At 38.6% G+C, this 17,013-nt stretch overlaps 1 protein-coding gene, 1 long non-coding RNA gene and 1 other non-coding gene across 10 annotated transcripts in view; 2 read left to right on the forward strand and 1 right to left on the reverse strand.

Annotated features, from left to right (window-relative positions):
• The window catches only part of SOX5 (SRY-box transcription factor 5), a 930,253-nt gene that overhangs the window by 881,545 nt on the left and 31,695 nt on the right, over nt 1–17,013 (reverse strand). The gene's annotated exons all lie outside the window — the stretch shown is intronic.
• LOC122240315 lies at nt 8,448–11,865 on the forward strand. The gene is made up of 2 exons (XR_006219821.1): nt 8,448–8,568; nt 11,753–11,865. It is a non-coding gene; the product is annotated as an uncharacterized LOC122240315 (long non-coding RNA).
• Nucleotides 14,784–14,890, forward strand: LOC122240613. Its single transcript, XR_006220392.1, has one exon. It is a non-coding gene; the product is annotated as a U6 spliceosomal RNA (small nuclear RNA).

Below are 17,013 nucleotides of genomic sequence, written 5' to 3' on the forward strand. Positions count from 1 at the left end.
AATAAAGGGGACAAGTTGCATAATGAAACACTCACACCCTACATCTGTCATTGGCATTTTCAACTGTTCCAAAAGCTAGGTCAAGTGAAGGTGAAATTACTAGTTACCAATTTTTCACTGATACGAAATTTGAAGTTTTAAAAGAAAAATCAATGTTATTCCAAAAAGCCAAATCCATTAAAACAGTTTTTTTTACCATGCATTTTACTCTAAAATTTACATTATCACTCATCAAACCAATTTTTAAAAAGTCTTGGGAGGAGCAATTTAGGTACACACCAATAGTCTATTTGAAACATGAGCTAAAAGTTAAAGATTTCAAAGTGGAAAATACATGTTACACTTCTTTAAAGAAAATCTAATGCATAATTTTTACAAGATGCCAAAATCATCAAATCATTCATGTTATTAATCTTGTGTGTTTGCTGACTGGCAAGGCTTCCAGGGAGTCTGTCTCTAAAGGACTATAAAGCTTTCAAAATACAGTTATGAAAAGTGGTAAATCCACACTTATATTACCACTAAGACAAGAAGGTAGGTTTTCAAAAACTAGTATGAAAATTTAACCGCAACAAAATTATAGTGAAGAAAATTCTAATTTCATGTATATGATATTTATGAGTATGTGTGTTTAATATGTAAAATTCATTAAACCTAAAAGTATCAATAAAAGTAAAATAAATATCCACTCTATGAGGTAAAACAGAAAAAAAAAAAACAGTACCACACACACATTGATGTAGTTATGGTCTTCTGCTGAGGACAGTAATTTTGCTTCATTACAAAGATCCCAGTCCTTGGAGTTAAGAGATCATTTTCTGACTTTATTGTATTCTCCTTGTTGATGCATTAGCAACTACATTTCCTAACCTCTAATTTTCATTTGGATTACAGAGGTCTGTCTGGCAAAAAAAAAAAAAAAAAACAACTCATTTTCAAAGACCATTCACAAAATAAAACTTTGTAAATTTTATCTCCTTTGACAGCCATCAGCAGTAACTTTATTATTTATGCCAAGATAGACAACCATGGTGGGGTCTTGGTTCTACCACTAATCAGCTTACTTGCCAGTTCTGAGCCACAAATCTAGTCATATCTGAAATCCGAGTGTTGAAATGGATTATATCTGAGGTGTCTTTATGCTTGAAAATTGTATAATTAAGTTACCTTTTCCATATGGGAATTTAACCAAAATTCAGCTTTACTGCAGAGAAGAGGGTTAAAATGTGCTCCCCAATCCCACAGAAGAGCAAATACAAAGCAGAAAGCTGTCTTAGTATTGTTTTTAAGAAAAAGGTCATATTCTTTGGTCTACTACAGCCAAGCAGTGTACATCTATCCATCTCTGTGTATATTTCAGATGATAAAACACGGGCTCTGAGAGATTATGCAATATACCCAAGATTATAGAGCTAGCAATTGGTAAAGCTGGGGTTCAAACTCAGACCTTTCTGACTATGAGGCTTGATGCTTCACTTCTCAGGACAAAGCTCATTGAGAAGACGATAACTGAGAGGTAACTCTATTGCTAAATCTATTAAATAGCCCACTGATGCTAAAGTTCCCATCACTTTCTACATTTCTTATGAAAGTTCTATCCATTCCTTGGTACCCAAGAAGGTAATTTCTATCTTTCACAGGGAAGTTACATTCAAGTATTCCACACTAGCTGCTAATGACTGGCTAGAGAGGCAAGAATTAAGGTAAATGACTTGGTACTTGATAATGCATTTTATGATGATAATGGTACTTCTTGAAAATTAGTCAGACAGGTATGGGGGCTTGGTAACAGAGCCCAAGCAGAGAAAAGAAACAAAACAATGTACTTTCTAGTGCTTTTCTAGCAGGATTTCAAGATCTCTCTGATTACCAGGGGGAAATTATTCCACTCTTTCCACTGGCTTACGGTTTCCTCAAAGCTTCGTGACAATGTTACCTCATCTCAGAAATCTCAAAGACTAGCAGATTGAGGACACTGAACAAGCAAGCATGTTTAAAGTGACATCTTACAACATATATCCCAAACGTCCTCACTGTATTTTATTGTAGTTTTCAGCACAGACTGGAGCCCACAGATCTGGATCTGAATGTTGGTTCTGCCATTTACTAGTGCTACGAGTTTGGTCAAAATTATAAATCTCTTGCTTTAGCTTCTTGTCCATTAAAGACTGATATTGCCAGGAAGCTCATGAAATTGTTGTGAGCAGTCAAATCACATATATAGAAGGACTGAGCACAGTGCCTACCCCATGAGAAGCTCCCAGTAAAAGTTAGCTGTTATTACTATTATCAAAAAGCAATAAGGGGTGTCTGGGTGGTTCAGTTGTTTGAGCATCCAACTCTGGCTTGTCATAATCTCGCTGGTTCATGGGTTCTAGCCCTGCCTTGGGCTCTGTGCTGACAGCTCAGAGCCTGGAGCCTGCTTCGAATTCTGTGTCTCCCTGGCTCTCTGCCCCTCTCCCACTCATGTTCTCTCTCTCTCTCTCTCTCTCTCTCTCTCTCTCTCTCTGTCTCTGTCTCTCTCTCAAAAATAAATATTGTTTAAAAAAGCAATAGGACATGAGAATTTGTATTTTTTAAAATAACCCTGATGACAGAATGCTGTTCATAGTAGTAATTAGGTCATGGAAAAAAAGTTCCACTCTAACAAGTTGCATACAAGATTAAGGACGTACATAATGTCGTATTTTTTTTTATTTTTTTAATGTTTATTATTTATTTTGGGGGGGGGGTGGAGCTCATATACAGCATGAGCAGGGTAGGGGCAGAGAGAGAGGGAGACACAGAATCCGAAGCAAGCTCCAGGCTCTGAGCTGTCAGCACAGAGCCGAGGTGGGGCTCAAACCCATGAACCGCGAGATCACCACCCCAGCTGAAGTCGGACACTTAACCAACTGAGCCACCCAGGTGCCCCCATAATGGTTCATTAAAGGGGAAAAAATATACACATACAACTGATCCAATTATTAAAAAAAAACAAAACAAAAAAAACCTATATTTCCACAAAAAAGCCTGGAATGTCTAGATGCATTCAGCAGTTGTTATTTGTGAATCAAATTTTATTTGCTTCTTTTTTGCTCACCGGTGTTTTCTCAATCTGCAATGACTATTTTGTAATAAAAATTTCATCTTTAATTTTCTTAAAATAAGAACTATATTCATACTTCAAAAATTAAAGTGAAATTTAAAAAAATCTATATAAAGACAATCTCAGGTAATAAATATCAGAAGTTAATGCCCTGATAGGATTTATGATCTACTATAAAATTAAAAGCTTGAAAATCAAGGTGATTATTTTCAGATGGTTAAAATAGTGCTTAAGGCTTTGTATTAAGCAAAACAGATGATATGACATATTAACACTAAATATTTTTAAAATCCAGGGCAAATCTATAATACCTTTTAAAATTCAACATGTATTAGTTTCTAATGATTTTTCCATGGGTGAAATGTTCCAGACTTATCTTTTAGCACCAAAAGACACCCGATTTGGTTTGTAGTACACACTCACGTATGGCTTATTATCTACTCCTAGAAGTTGGCCACAGCAAAGTGGGATGTTTCTACAAAAATGAGTAGGAAAAATTACTAAAATTGTTTTCAAGTGGACTGAAGAAAAGTACTGTTAAACGGACATTCGAAACATGCTTTTTGAAGCAATCAACAAGTAATATTCTTTTTGAAGGGGATCATGGGAGTTAACTCGATAAAAGCAGCCCCTTGGCTAAGGATGAACTGTTCATCTTGCTTTGGTCATGACAGAGTGCTAAGGATAGATGTCCATTTAAAGGTTGTGATGTAGTAATCAATATTGAATTCTCTGATGTTTTAAATGTAAGGCTGATTATGCAGGGAAACTGAGGGGGAGGGTGGGGAAATCACAGAAGTAAGAACCCAAGTTCATTTTGCAGCCCTACACTTGAAAATGTAGCAGCGCCCCTCATCATCTTCCTGAATCTCGGTGACTTCTCAGTAGTTCTGCCCACGTTAGACCTTCTTTGTAAATTATGCAGACCAAGCTGTATGCCTTGTTCTCTCTATATGCTTCCCCAAAAGTTTACTTCTCTCATTATAAATCTTTGTTTTCTATATAAAACTCAACCTAAACCTGAAATGCTAGCTTCTTGCCCTTTAAATGTGAACAAGGACATGGTCTACCATGTCCAATGTCACTGACAATATGGGATTATTCAGAGATACACATGGACAGAACAGAACAGGGAAAGAACTGTGTCTCAGAAGTTGAGAGAGGGGAAATTTCCCAGATGAAAGACGTGAATCACAGTGTCAAACTATGAGATAGGAAGTCAGGTAGCACTGCAAAGAGACCACACAATCTGCATATGAGAAGGTCATCAGTGTCCTTTACCAGAGCAGAAGAAATGACTTGGTATGAGTGGAATAGTGATCATGGTGGGGAAGGAAAGGTAAGGGAGAAATCGAGGAAAACAATTACAGAGAATAGATTGCCTTCAAGGTGTTAGGGCTATGTATAGAAAGAGAGTCACAAGGCATTGTATGAATTTGTTTGAGCCTTGTAAGTGTCATGGTTTGACTCCTCTGCCTGAGAGGGAAACCATCCTCTGTGTCCCAACAGACCCTTTGTTGAAATCTCAAAAGCTGAGCTATTACTAGCACTACTTCATGGACATTTTCTGCACTCACCAGAAAGACCCCTCTCTTCTCGGCACTGCCCCTCCACCAACTAATGGAGATGTGGTATTGCCTGCATATGTTCCCTTCCATTCTCTCCTGGTAAAAGGACACCTTTCCTTTCAGAGAATACATTCCAAGCAATTTGACTGGAACCAGCCACCTCCACTCCAAAACATGGAGGCATTTAACTGAGGACAGCTCAATGGAAGCATGCCATCTCCCTGGCCACCTGGAATGATTCAAAAAAGGCACAGAATCCTAAGTAGGCCAGTCATAAGAAACCTCCTGGGCCTACCAAACAACAACAACAACACTATACACTCTTTCTCTGGAAATACTAGTTAAAAGAGTGTCATAGCCTAGAGCTGCTTCTGTAAGAAGAAAGCTGCCTGTGCACAAAGCTAATATGGAGAGGAGCAGAGTAATGGGAAGAGGGATGTATACTCTGTCCTGATGATATTAGTTGTGCCTAACGTGTCATTTCCTGAACTTCCTCGTGATATGAGCCCATAAATATCCTCTTTGCCTAACTTATTTCAAATTGGGTCTTCATCATTTTCAAGAAGAGATTCCTAATCCCATTCACACCTCACTGATCTTATGTTTCTGAATATTGCAGGAATCTGTACCAAGGGAATCCCTCTATTCCACTAGATTCGACATTTCTTGAGGGCAGGAAAGACATGCATCTACCATAATGACTTGCACATAGTATCTGACCAATAAATATTTACTAAAACAAATGAGCAAAAGCAGTTCCTTTATGGTGCACCATCAAGAGCTAAAATTAAACAACTCAGCAACTAAATGAGAAGATCACAATGAATAATATACAGTGATCTGGTTTGCTGTGCTGGTTCCCCTCCATCTGTCTAACAAGACTGTCCTAAGCATGTTTATTCCTGTGCCACTCCTAGCTCCATCTCCTTCTCACCTTATTCACTCAAGTGGGAATGGAATATTCATATTCTAAACTGGATTTACAGACGTGGAAATTGTCTGTCTACGCAATTGTCAATCTTTTTGAGAAGATTAAAATTGCATTAAGAACAAGAATAAGGGAAAACTCATTGCTAGACATAGCCCTCGAAATCAGGAAATATATGTGCTAGCATGATGCCCTGCACATACTGCCTGTTGTTCAATAAATATCTGTTAAATAAGGAAACATCCTAGATGGGGACAATTTGAAATTTCAGTCAGTAAAAATCTGAGTCAAATTTAGACTGCTGACTAAATGGAGAAGAAGAGAAAGGCAAGAGGTAAAGGACTAAAAAAAAAAAAAAAGTCTTTCTTGGCTTGGACAGCCATATTCTGCTACTGGCCAGTGTCTCAATACTGGCTCTTCCTTGTAGTGTGTGTTTTATGAATCCCTAGAGAATCACCTTGCTGTGGTTCTTGGGCACTGGCAATGCCATAAATGCTGACTGAAGGAACCCCCTCAGCTCCCACATCAGACCACCAAGCTCTAGTCTTTCTGCTAAGGGTGTCTTCCTCTGGACAGGAAATTCTTCAGAGTAGGGGTGGGAGTGGGGAGAGAGGCAGTGGCTGAAGACGCCATAATTGGCTCCCTTCTAGAAGATTCACATATCACCAACCTCCAGGAGACCACAACTTTTTCCTACTAGTTGTGGAAATGGGGCTTATTCCTACTGCAACCCTGTCTCTTTGCCATGGGCTCTTGCCTTCTGACTTTTGCATGCTTATGATGGGCACCAGAACCTATGCTCCCATAGGCCAGCCCATACACCAAGCTCCCTGAGTGGTTCCCCCACATCCTGTCCACATGAGTTTTGTGGGAGCAGGAGTGAAGAAGAGGGAAGAACGAGAGCAATACCTATGCAGCCTTAATTCTCTAAACTGGAATTCTCACTACCAGACTCTTCATCAATCCTATTATACTCTTCCTTCCTCTGCCCCTCACATACCCTCTCCAGGTGAGAGAGAGGCAAGCTGCAAAATAAGCACACAAATGAGATTTCTCAGTCTCCTAGCAAATCCTGAAGAGACGGTTTGACCCACATTATTCTTGGTCCTTTTGGAGCCCTGCCACAGCTCTCATACAACTCAGTAAGTCAAATATAATGACCTGTTATATAGGTGAAATTACTGCATATCCTGGTTTTGAAAAACATGACTTTGCTATGATTTGGGCCACATCCCACAAAGTTCATGGATCCACCTTTTACCAGATAATCATCTGAGGTTGCAAGTTGGGAAAGAATTCTTACCGTAGGAAATTCCCATTTACTTTTTTCCACTGGTAGGGCTAGGATGAGAACCTGGGATTTATTTCCCAATCCAGAGCCTCTCTCCTGACACACTGATGAAAGGAACAATAATTTCCTAATATAACCCTGGAAGCAGAAAAATAATCAGAAATGAAAAGAAAAAAAAATTCCTCCTCTGTCCTTCTGTATAAAACAAATAATCCTCTACATCATCCTACACTGCATGTGTGATAAGGGGCTCCATCCTCTCTTGTATCATATTTGGTACTCATGCAATCTTTCTCCTCCTACAGTCCACCTAATCTTATGAAACATAATTCTTTTCTCTCTTCCTCCTCCCTACAAACACTAGATTCCTGATTCTCCTGGAGTATGTGCAAACTATTACACTAACCTTCTTTTAAACCAAGAACCATACTTCAACCTAAAACAGCTGTTGGACAAGTGTGTTTACTATTTTATATTATGAGCTTGGTTTTTAGCATCTTTTATGACAAAAGGGTTGATTTTTCCCCTTTACAAAGTGGCTGTGGCATTCTGTGGCGGCATGCTACAGGCACAAGTTCATGGCAAGTTCAGAGGAAAGGAATGTTCAAAGAAAACCGAACCCAAAGCATTGTGGGTAGTGATATGGAAAGTTGACAAAACAATGATAAACAATGGGGGGAAAAAGAAATAATTAAGTGTTCTGAAGCACTGTATCAGCATTTTATGCATTGTTAACTTTTTTTTAGGAAACTGTTTTATTGTGTGTGGTTTCATGGAGAGATACTAACCCAGTCTGTTGAAACACCCTTCTGCATGTATAATGATTATAAAACTTTTTTTTTTTTAATAAAAAAGAAAATGGGCAAATATGTCTGCCTGAGATAAGGCCTTCTGAACAAAAATATAATACATGGAAATCCTTTCTTGAAGTGCTTTGTGGATTTAAGGAGGTAGGAAACTTAAAACAGTAGAGTTACAGTAAACACATAAGTCTAAACAAGGTGTGAAAAATTGAACTATATGCTGCAACAGGCAAAACAAGAAGTAAAAGTAGCTAACAGAGGAAGGTAAATGCTTTACAGATACAAAGGTACTTCTAAAAAACAATTTGAGCTCCTGAGATCTGTCAAAGAGACACATTTTGAATACTGGTAAAATGCAATCCTACATCAATCACAGTTCAGCCTATATTTACTGTCTTGTTAGGTCCATTTCAATGTAGATTATGTCCTTTTATTTGTACTCATTTAGTTTCTGGAATGATTTTAGGCACTACGGATTTGTGAGTGGACAGAACACACAAAACTCCCTGCACCCATGAACATTACATTCTAGTGAGCAGAGAATACAATCAACACAATAATGAAGCATATGTGTATGAGAACATGGTCCATACAAGGAGAAAATAAAGCAAAGAAAACAGATGTATTGTGAGGGGTTGGGGCAGTAGGGGGAGGTCTGCTGTTTTAGGGTTTAAAAGTCATAAGAGGAGAAGTTAATGAGGTCACAATTGATCAGGCTTGAAGGAGGTAAGAGAGTAACCGTTCACTTAACCGAGAAGTGTGTGAGCAAAGAGCATATTCAAAGGTCCTGAGGTGGGAGCCATCCCAGTAAGTTAGATGAATATGAAGAAAACTAGGGTGGATGTTGGAGAGGAAACAAGGAGTGGAATGGTTCATAATGAGTTAAAGAGGTAACTAGGGAATGGGAAGGGTCAGGAGATCATAGGTATTATAAGGACATTAGCTTTTATTCTGAGGGAGAGGAGAAGTTATAGAAGTATTCTACAAAGTGACATGATCTGAGATATCATATGCTAACCATTTATTTCCATAAGACATTACAATATACAAGTTTTGAAGCCTTTTAAAAAAATGTTTGAGAGAGAGAGAAAGTGCAAGCAGGGGAGGGGCAGAGAAAGAGGGAGAGAGAGAGAATCCCAAGCAGGCTCAGCACCATCAGTACAGGGCCCAACATGGAGCTCAATCCCACAAACTTCAAGATCATGACATGAGCTGAAGTCAACAGTCAGATGCTTAAATAGCTGAGTCACCCAAGCACCCCCAAATTTTCATTTTTTTTTTCCATTTTGTGCTATGTTTTTTAAAACATCTTTTATGGGCCTCAAAACCTAAAAGGACAAGATGGGGCCAGGAAGTAAAGAGAGAAGTGAAAATATTGTATAATGGTTACCATAATATCACTTTCTTTCCATGAGTACCTAAGATACTACATGAATTAAGTGATTTTCATGACACCCTGCTAAAGATCACTGATTGAATCCATAGTACCAGCCAGTAAGTGTGATCTGCCTTAGCATACCAAACCAACTTGATTCTGTCATATCTTAGAGAGACAATTTACTTCTTCTTTATATAAAACAGGTCGCTAGAAAGAAAGAAGGGACATACATTGTTGATGTTGATGTCACTCAAGTATCTGTTCGTTTTGTTCAGCACATGTAAGATGCTAGAACAAGAATGAGTTGTCATAGTTTTAGAGATGTTTGATAAAGAAGCACTGAGACTGGATAGCTGGAGGAAGGATAAAATCTCCTAGCAGGCCAGGCTGCACAATAATCAGTATTGACTCAAATCAGATGCTATTGTGCATTATCAATATAACAGGCTGAGACTGGAGTTTTCCTTAGAGGAAAAACTGTTTTGAAATAACACGGTAAAGCAGGCTTTTTCAACACCCATTCTAGTACAGTGCTACCTACAATAGCTGCAAAATGTACTGCTTTCTTGTCAACTATAAATACACGACTTGGTCAATAAATCCTTCACTTATTATTCCATATTCAGAAATTTGAGAAGCTTCCAGAAACCTACAGTCTTTAAACTAGTGTTTAACAAGGAAGTGGATATCGGGGAGGTATGAGGAACTGAGCTAGTTCGGGATAGGAGGTTGCTGATATTTCAAGGTTCTCTAAACACATTTCATATTTCAATGCTACAACCTTCTTGAAGTATCTCTAGGATAAAAGACAAGGAACTATTCCCTTTCAAACAGAGGAATAGGGGTCTGTAAAACCTAATCATTAGGGACTTAGCCAAGTTAAAGATGCATTTCAAAGTCTGAAGAGAAGAAACATTCCTATTAAGCATTCAACTATAAGCCAGGCCACTGTATTTGTGTGTATGTGTGTTTGCATGTGTGTGTATTATGATTCCCACTCTATACATGAGGAAATTGAAGGACATATTCAAGGTAGATACAGGAGCTTGGGCAAGAATGGGAATGCAATATCTCGAGGGTGAATGCAAATGGCACAGAAATAGAAAGTTAGCAATGGGACATGAAATTTATACGAATTTACCTGTAGAAGATGCTCTTGTGTACTATTCACCCAACAACTAAAGATCTTCCCTTCAGTTTGAAGCACTCACTGTCCCAGCTGCTGGCAGCACTGAATGCTAACAGCTCACAGCTGATCCCCTCTCTGGGCACTGGCTCCGTTGAAGGGAGCTGCCTCGCCGGAGGCTAAACTCCTCCCCAGGGGCAGCAAATGTCTAATGACTGCTAAATAAAGAGGTACAAAGGACAGCCCCCTACCTCAACTCAGGATAACTCCGAATGGCCAGCCCAGCTCTAGAGCTCCCCATAGGATTGGCTGTGTCCTCTGCTGCAACTGCATCTCAATTCAAACTCTCCATCTGCCCATCCTGCTTCCCTCAGCCCTCATAGGTATTGTTCCCAAGAGCACACAACAATAAACCTCATAGATGCAAATACCAGAGGCTGAGAGTATGTTTCCAAAGGAAGCAGACAAAGGCAACACCACAAAAAAATAGGCACTAGATGATAACGTTTCCCACTCTCTGAACGAATGAGATTAAAACGTAGTGACTGGTTCTACTAGGCACTTCCATGGGCTAGTGTTAGTTTCTAATGCAATTCCCATTATAACTGGAAGCAAGTCACAAGTACTCATACTGTTACAAAATGCTTGTGTTTAAGTCAAAATGATAATGAGTCATTGACTTAAATGAGGAATTGTCAATTAGTAAGTGATTTTATAGGGACTGTGAAGTCCCTCTGTATCTCATGGAAGCTATCTGGTGGTCAAATCTGGTATCAAATATATCTAATTAACTGCATATCCCTTAACACAGTAAAACATGTTTTCTTGAGAAGCTTGATAAATATTTTATTAATTCTGTAATTGTGTAGGAGTCCAAGGAGAATAAAAAAAAATGTGGCAAAAAGAAAAATATATTTCATAGTAACAGACTGCTGAGTTTCATGTAGATCCAAAGAGAGACTCATTATTAAAGAAATAACTTGAACATTAAGACCAGGAAATAAGGATCATAAGGAGTCAGAATGGGTTAAAGTGGTAACATAAAGAACATATCAGATATACCATACTGGGCATCAGTTGAGATACCTCATGATGATTTTGTTGAGGTCAAGGCAGAGATATCAGCTGAAAAATAATATAAATAGCTAAGGTTATAAAATTCTGGACAACTATATCCAGAGAGAACAGCTACCATAATTGATAGTTGGAAGGAAAATTTTTGGTGGCTCCACGTTTTCTCTTTCTCATCTTGTCTTGGTGATCTACAAAGGAATGGGGGCACATAGGGAGGGCCTGGATTTATAGGCTAGAAGCAAGTGTTGATGCAAACAGGGCTGGCTTTATTTTCTAAGACGAAAATTCACTAGGACAGGCACAACATGTTATCTAAAGAATTATTATACAATCTTAATCAGAACTGTACAATACAATCCTACAACAGGCAATAACATGAAGTAAAAAAGGTATCACAGCACAGGACTTTCCAGATTATGGAGACCTCAAAGATTAAGTGTTACTCAGAAGACACTGGCAACTGACATTTAACAAATATATATTGATCTTCTCACAGATGCCAGGAACTGCTTTATGCACTGAAGATATAGCTGTGAACAAGATATACAAGACCCTGTTGCATTCTAATGGTGGGAGAAGCAGAAAGATAATAAATGGCTAAAAAAAATCTATTATGAAAATATCCTGTCATGATGACTGCTATGAAGAAAACAAAAACATGGCACTATGATAAAGAGAAACTGAAGCTACCTTAGACTGAATTCAAGAGAAAGCCTTCCTGAAAAGGTGGCATTTGAGCTAAGGGCTCAATAGCAAGTTAAAATATCAGCCATTTGAAGGTATGAGAGAAGAATATTCCAGTCAGAGAGGACCAATGCTAAAAGGCCTCATTTGGATAAGCTTGGAGAGGATACTCATTTGGCTGAAACATACCGAGTGAAAGATATCAAGGTTAAGAGTTGAAATCAGAGACATAAGCAGTAGTCAAAGCTTTATGCATTGATACATGGAAGAGACATAATGGATTTGTTTGGAAAGATCACTCTGGCTGATATTCCAAGAACCAAATAATACAGGGGGAGGTGGTCAGAATGGAAGTTCAGAAACCATATAAGAAGCTATTGCTCTATGGGGCTCCTGGGTGGCTCAGTTAAGCCTCCAACTTTGGCTTGGGTCATGATTTCATGGTTCCGGACTTTGAGCCCCGCATTGGGCTCTGTGCTGACAGCTCAGAGCCTGGAGCCTGCTTCAGATTCTGTGTCTCCCTCTCCCTCCTCCTTTATGCCCTCTCTCTCTCCTTCAAAAGTAAATAAACATTTAAAAAAAGAAGAAGAAGCTATTGCTCTAGTAGGCAAGAGATGATGATAACAGGAAGCTCTAAGAAAGTGAAATTTAACGAGACCAATCATAAGGCTTGTTTTTATACCCACAACTGCCCCCCCCCAAAGACAGCACAATATAAGATAGGAGATTCATGAGTGAGAGAAGCACAGATTTTAAAAGAATAGGGTAAAACAAAATGGTGGGGGTATGTCAAATGGACATGGAGGCCAACCTGCAAAAGCTTCCAATGGCCAAAGCTGGAACAATTTGAGCCACAAAATGAATAATATAGTACGGAATTATAATCCAAAGTATCAAATATCCATGAGTCCACACTATTTTTAAATAAATGATTGAATGGATAAATGGGAGAAACTGACAAATTTCCCATATAGAATTCCAAACAATTTATGTAAATACTCTGCCTCAAGGAGATGGAGTTTAACTATTCACATCTTGAATATGGACTGCTCTTCCAAAGAGTACAGTATAGAAAGAGAATAAAGTAACCTCACAATAGAGAAATCATAGCCAGGTGATCAACGTTAGTGTCAGTGATAAGTCAAGTTGACAGTAAGTGCCCTTGATATAGTAAAAAATAGTACATTTTTGTGATCTCCCTAAAACCCATAACCTCAGTACAATCATAAAAAAAATTAGACAAACACAAATTGAGAGACATTCTATAAAATACCTGATTGCCAAGGTCATAGAAAACAAAGAAAATCTGAGAAACTCTTACACTTCAGAAGAAAGTACTGAGACATGACAGCTAAATGTAGAATGTATCCTGGATGAGATACTGGAACAGAAAAAGGACATTTCCCTACAAGCTAAGGAAACCCAAATAAAGTAGACAGTTAATAGCAATGTGCCAATGTTGGTTACTTAGTTGTGCCAAACATAGCACAGTAATATAAAATGTAAACAGCAGGAGAAACTGGATGGAGAATATATGGAAACTCCATACTGTCTTTCAACTTTACAATTTAAAACTATTATAAAATTAAAGGTTATTTTATTTAAAAAAAATCATAGGGACCTTGGATTGGTTCCCATCAACAAAAGTATGGCATCTAAAAAATGGAAGCCAAAGGCCTCCTTCACTCAGTCTTGTTGAAACACAGCCATAGTGCTATGGGGAACACAGTACTGCTAGGTGCCATGCTTGGAGAAGAATGCAGAAAAATGCTCCAGAAACGAGAGTAAGCAGAATGGACAGAGGACTTAAACTCATGACACGTGAGAAACAACTAAAAATACTGGGAATACTTAACCTAGGAAACAAGGAAAGCAAAACAGCTATCTCAAAATACATGAGGGTTTTTTTTTTTACAAAGAGTGAGTATTGGACCTTCTCCTAAGTCTGAAACTGCAGTACTTGGTAAAAATGGAGGGAAGACTGTGAGTGGGAAAATATCTATTCAAGAAAAGGAAGAACATTTTAAACCTAGCATTGCCTGCCCTGAGAGGCAAACACATGCCCTTCCAATATTGAGCATTCAAGCTTCTGCTGGAAAGATGTTTGTCCAGCAGTTGTAGAAGATGAGATGGATATTTGAACTCCACGGGACTTTCTAGGTATTCAATACAAAAATTTAATGTCTTCCTGCTTCTCTACCAGCATTTAACTGTTGATAAAACTGGTAGTGCCTCACATCAAGGTTACAGTAATTTGTATATTCTATTCACTTTTAATTTTTTATTAAGGAATTTATTAATTTTACCTTTTAAAATGTATTATAAGGTAGATAGTAGTTAGACCTTCTCAACTCTGTTAATAGAATAATATGGAGTAACATATTCATACTTCTTCAGCACAGACCTCACTCTTGAATTCAAGATTCACCTATTGGGGGCACCTGGGTAGCTCAGTTGGTTAAGCGTCTGACTTCGGCTCAAGTCACGATCTCATGGTTTGTTGAGTTCAAGACCCGCGCTGGGCTCTGTGCTGACAGCTCAGAGCCTGGAACCTGCTTCATATTCTGTGTCTCCCTCTCTCTCTTTGCCTCTCCTCCTCTCCCTCTCCCTCTCAAAAATAAATAAAAATTAAAAAAAAAAAAAGATTCACCTATCCAATTGTTTATTTGACCCCTCCACTGGAACGTCTGATACACATTTCCAATTCAAGTCGCCCAATACAAAATTTGTTTTTCCATCTAAACCTCCCTCAGTCTCATCAACAAATACCAATCTATACCTAATCTCTGTCCATTTATCTCCTACATCCATTTCATTAGCACAGCCTCAAAAACCTGTATGTTGTACTCACTTTGGCAGCACATACACTAAAACTGGAACAATACAGAGAAGATTAGCATGGCCCCTGTGCAAAGAGAACACACAAATTTTTGAAGCGTTCCATATTTTTTGTATAGTAACATGATAGCTATTCTTGTGGTGAGCATTGCACAACATATGAACTTGTTGAATCACTAAGTCATATGCCTGGAACTAATGAAATACTGCCAACTATACTTCAATTTAAAACATTTTTAATTTTTTTTTAATTTTTTTTTAACGTTTATTTATTTTTGAGAGACAGAGACAGAGCGTGAGCAAGGGAGGGACAGAGAGGGAAACACAGTATCTGAAGCAGGCTCCAGGCTCTGAGCTGCCAGCATGAAGCCTGATGTGGGGGCTCAAACTCACGAACCGTGAGATCAAGATCTGAGCCAAAGTCAGATGCTTAACTGACTGAGCCACACAGGTACCCTTAAAACATTTTTTAAATAATAATTTAGGGCACCTGGGTGGCTCAGTTAAGCATCCGACTTGACTTCGGCTCAGATCATAATCTCACGGTTCGTGAGTCCCAGCCCCACATCGCGCTCTCTGCTGGGAGAGAGCATGGAGCCTGCTTGGGATCCTCTGTCCCCCTCTCTCTCTCTGCCCCTCCCCTGCTAGAGCATGCTTGGTTAGGCTTTCTGTCTCTCAAAAATAAACATTAAAAAACCAAAAATTAAGGGGCACCTGGGTGGCTTAGTCAGTTAAGCATCTGACTCTTGGCTTTGGCTCAGGTCATGATCCCACAGTTCCTGAGACTGAGCCCCACATTGGGCTCTGCTCTAACAGGAGGGAGTCTGCTTGGGATTCTTTCTCTCCCTCTCCCCTCCTCCCCACTCATGATCTCTCTTTCTCTCTCTCTCTTTCATGCTCTCAAAATAAATAAATTTAAACACTGTTAAAAAACAAAAATTAAAAATAAGTAAATAATTTAAAAACCTTATATGTTTGTTTGTCAACTTCTCTCCATCTTAACTACCAACCCTAGTCTAAACTATTCCTTCCTACCTAGACCATTGCAGTGGTTTCCTAACTGGTGCCCCTGCTTCTACGCTTTCTCCTTGAAATTTATTCTCCACAAAGCAGCCAGAGATTATGTGCCCATGTGTGCAAAACACACACACACACACACACACACACACACACACACACACGGTCACATCTTCTTACACACACACTTCTTACACATCTCTTATAGTTTACCATCACACTTCAAAAAATTTCTAACTCCTTACTCTGTGGTCTGGTTCTTGTCAATCCCTATAAACTCTTCTTACCATTTTCCTCTTTGCCCATGCTCCAACCACATTAGCTTTTTCTCTATTCCTCAATAACCTCAATTGGTTTCTCCCTTAGGGATATTACACCAGCTGTTCTCTCTGCCTAATATGTTATCCCCATGATCTTCAAATGTCTGGTTCCTTCTTGCTATTCTAAAATAGCCATTAAGGCACTCTTCACCACGTTTTATCTCTCTGCATAGTACTTATCACTAGTTGACACGGTCTCGTGTTGCTTTTGTCTGCGAGTTGTCTGAGAACAGGAAGCTTGTATACCTTATTTACAGTGTAGCCTCAGCACCCAAAACAGAATTGGAATATAATAAGCAGTCAGTAAATATTTGCTCGATGAGTAATTTTAATAGTATGAGAGATGATGACTCATGTGTCATCTGACTTGAAATGTTCAAGTGCACTTTTCTAATATTCGAAAAAATAAAACCAATCTTCTAAAATACAATGAACAGTTAATTCATAATAAAAATCAAATGATGCTTGTCTCCTATTTTTCTTCAACATTTCTCAAATTCACCTTGGCACATTCCAGTCTCTGTGTGTATGTCTGCAATATTGCCTGACTAAAATCATTTCTCCTGGAATGCTCTCTAATGCCCAATATCATCCATGTAAATATAATTTGTGAAACCATTATCCACTTTTAAGACCCAATGACAAATGTTACCTTCCCTTTGATGCATTCTCTGATTAACATCTATCTTGTGTGCACCCAAAATACTTTGGTCTTTAATGACAACCCTCATCTCAGTGAGAGAGCTAGGTATTAACGGATAAGAGTTTCTCAAATTTGGTTCCTTAGGACACCAGGACTTGAGACAATGTGTATAATTCACATGAGCTTGGGAAATACTGCGAAATATATATACTACTTTGGGGGATTCACAACACAGTAAAATTAACAGATCTGGAA

The sequence above is a fragment of the Panthera tigris genome, chromosome B4 (genome assembly GCF_018350195.1).
Source record: "Panthera tigris isolate Pti1 chromosome B4, P.tigris_Pti1_mat1.1, whole genome shotgun sequence".
NCBI lineage: Eukaryota > Metazoa > Chordata > Mammalia > Carnivora > Felidae > Panthera > Panthera tigris.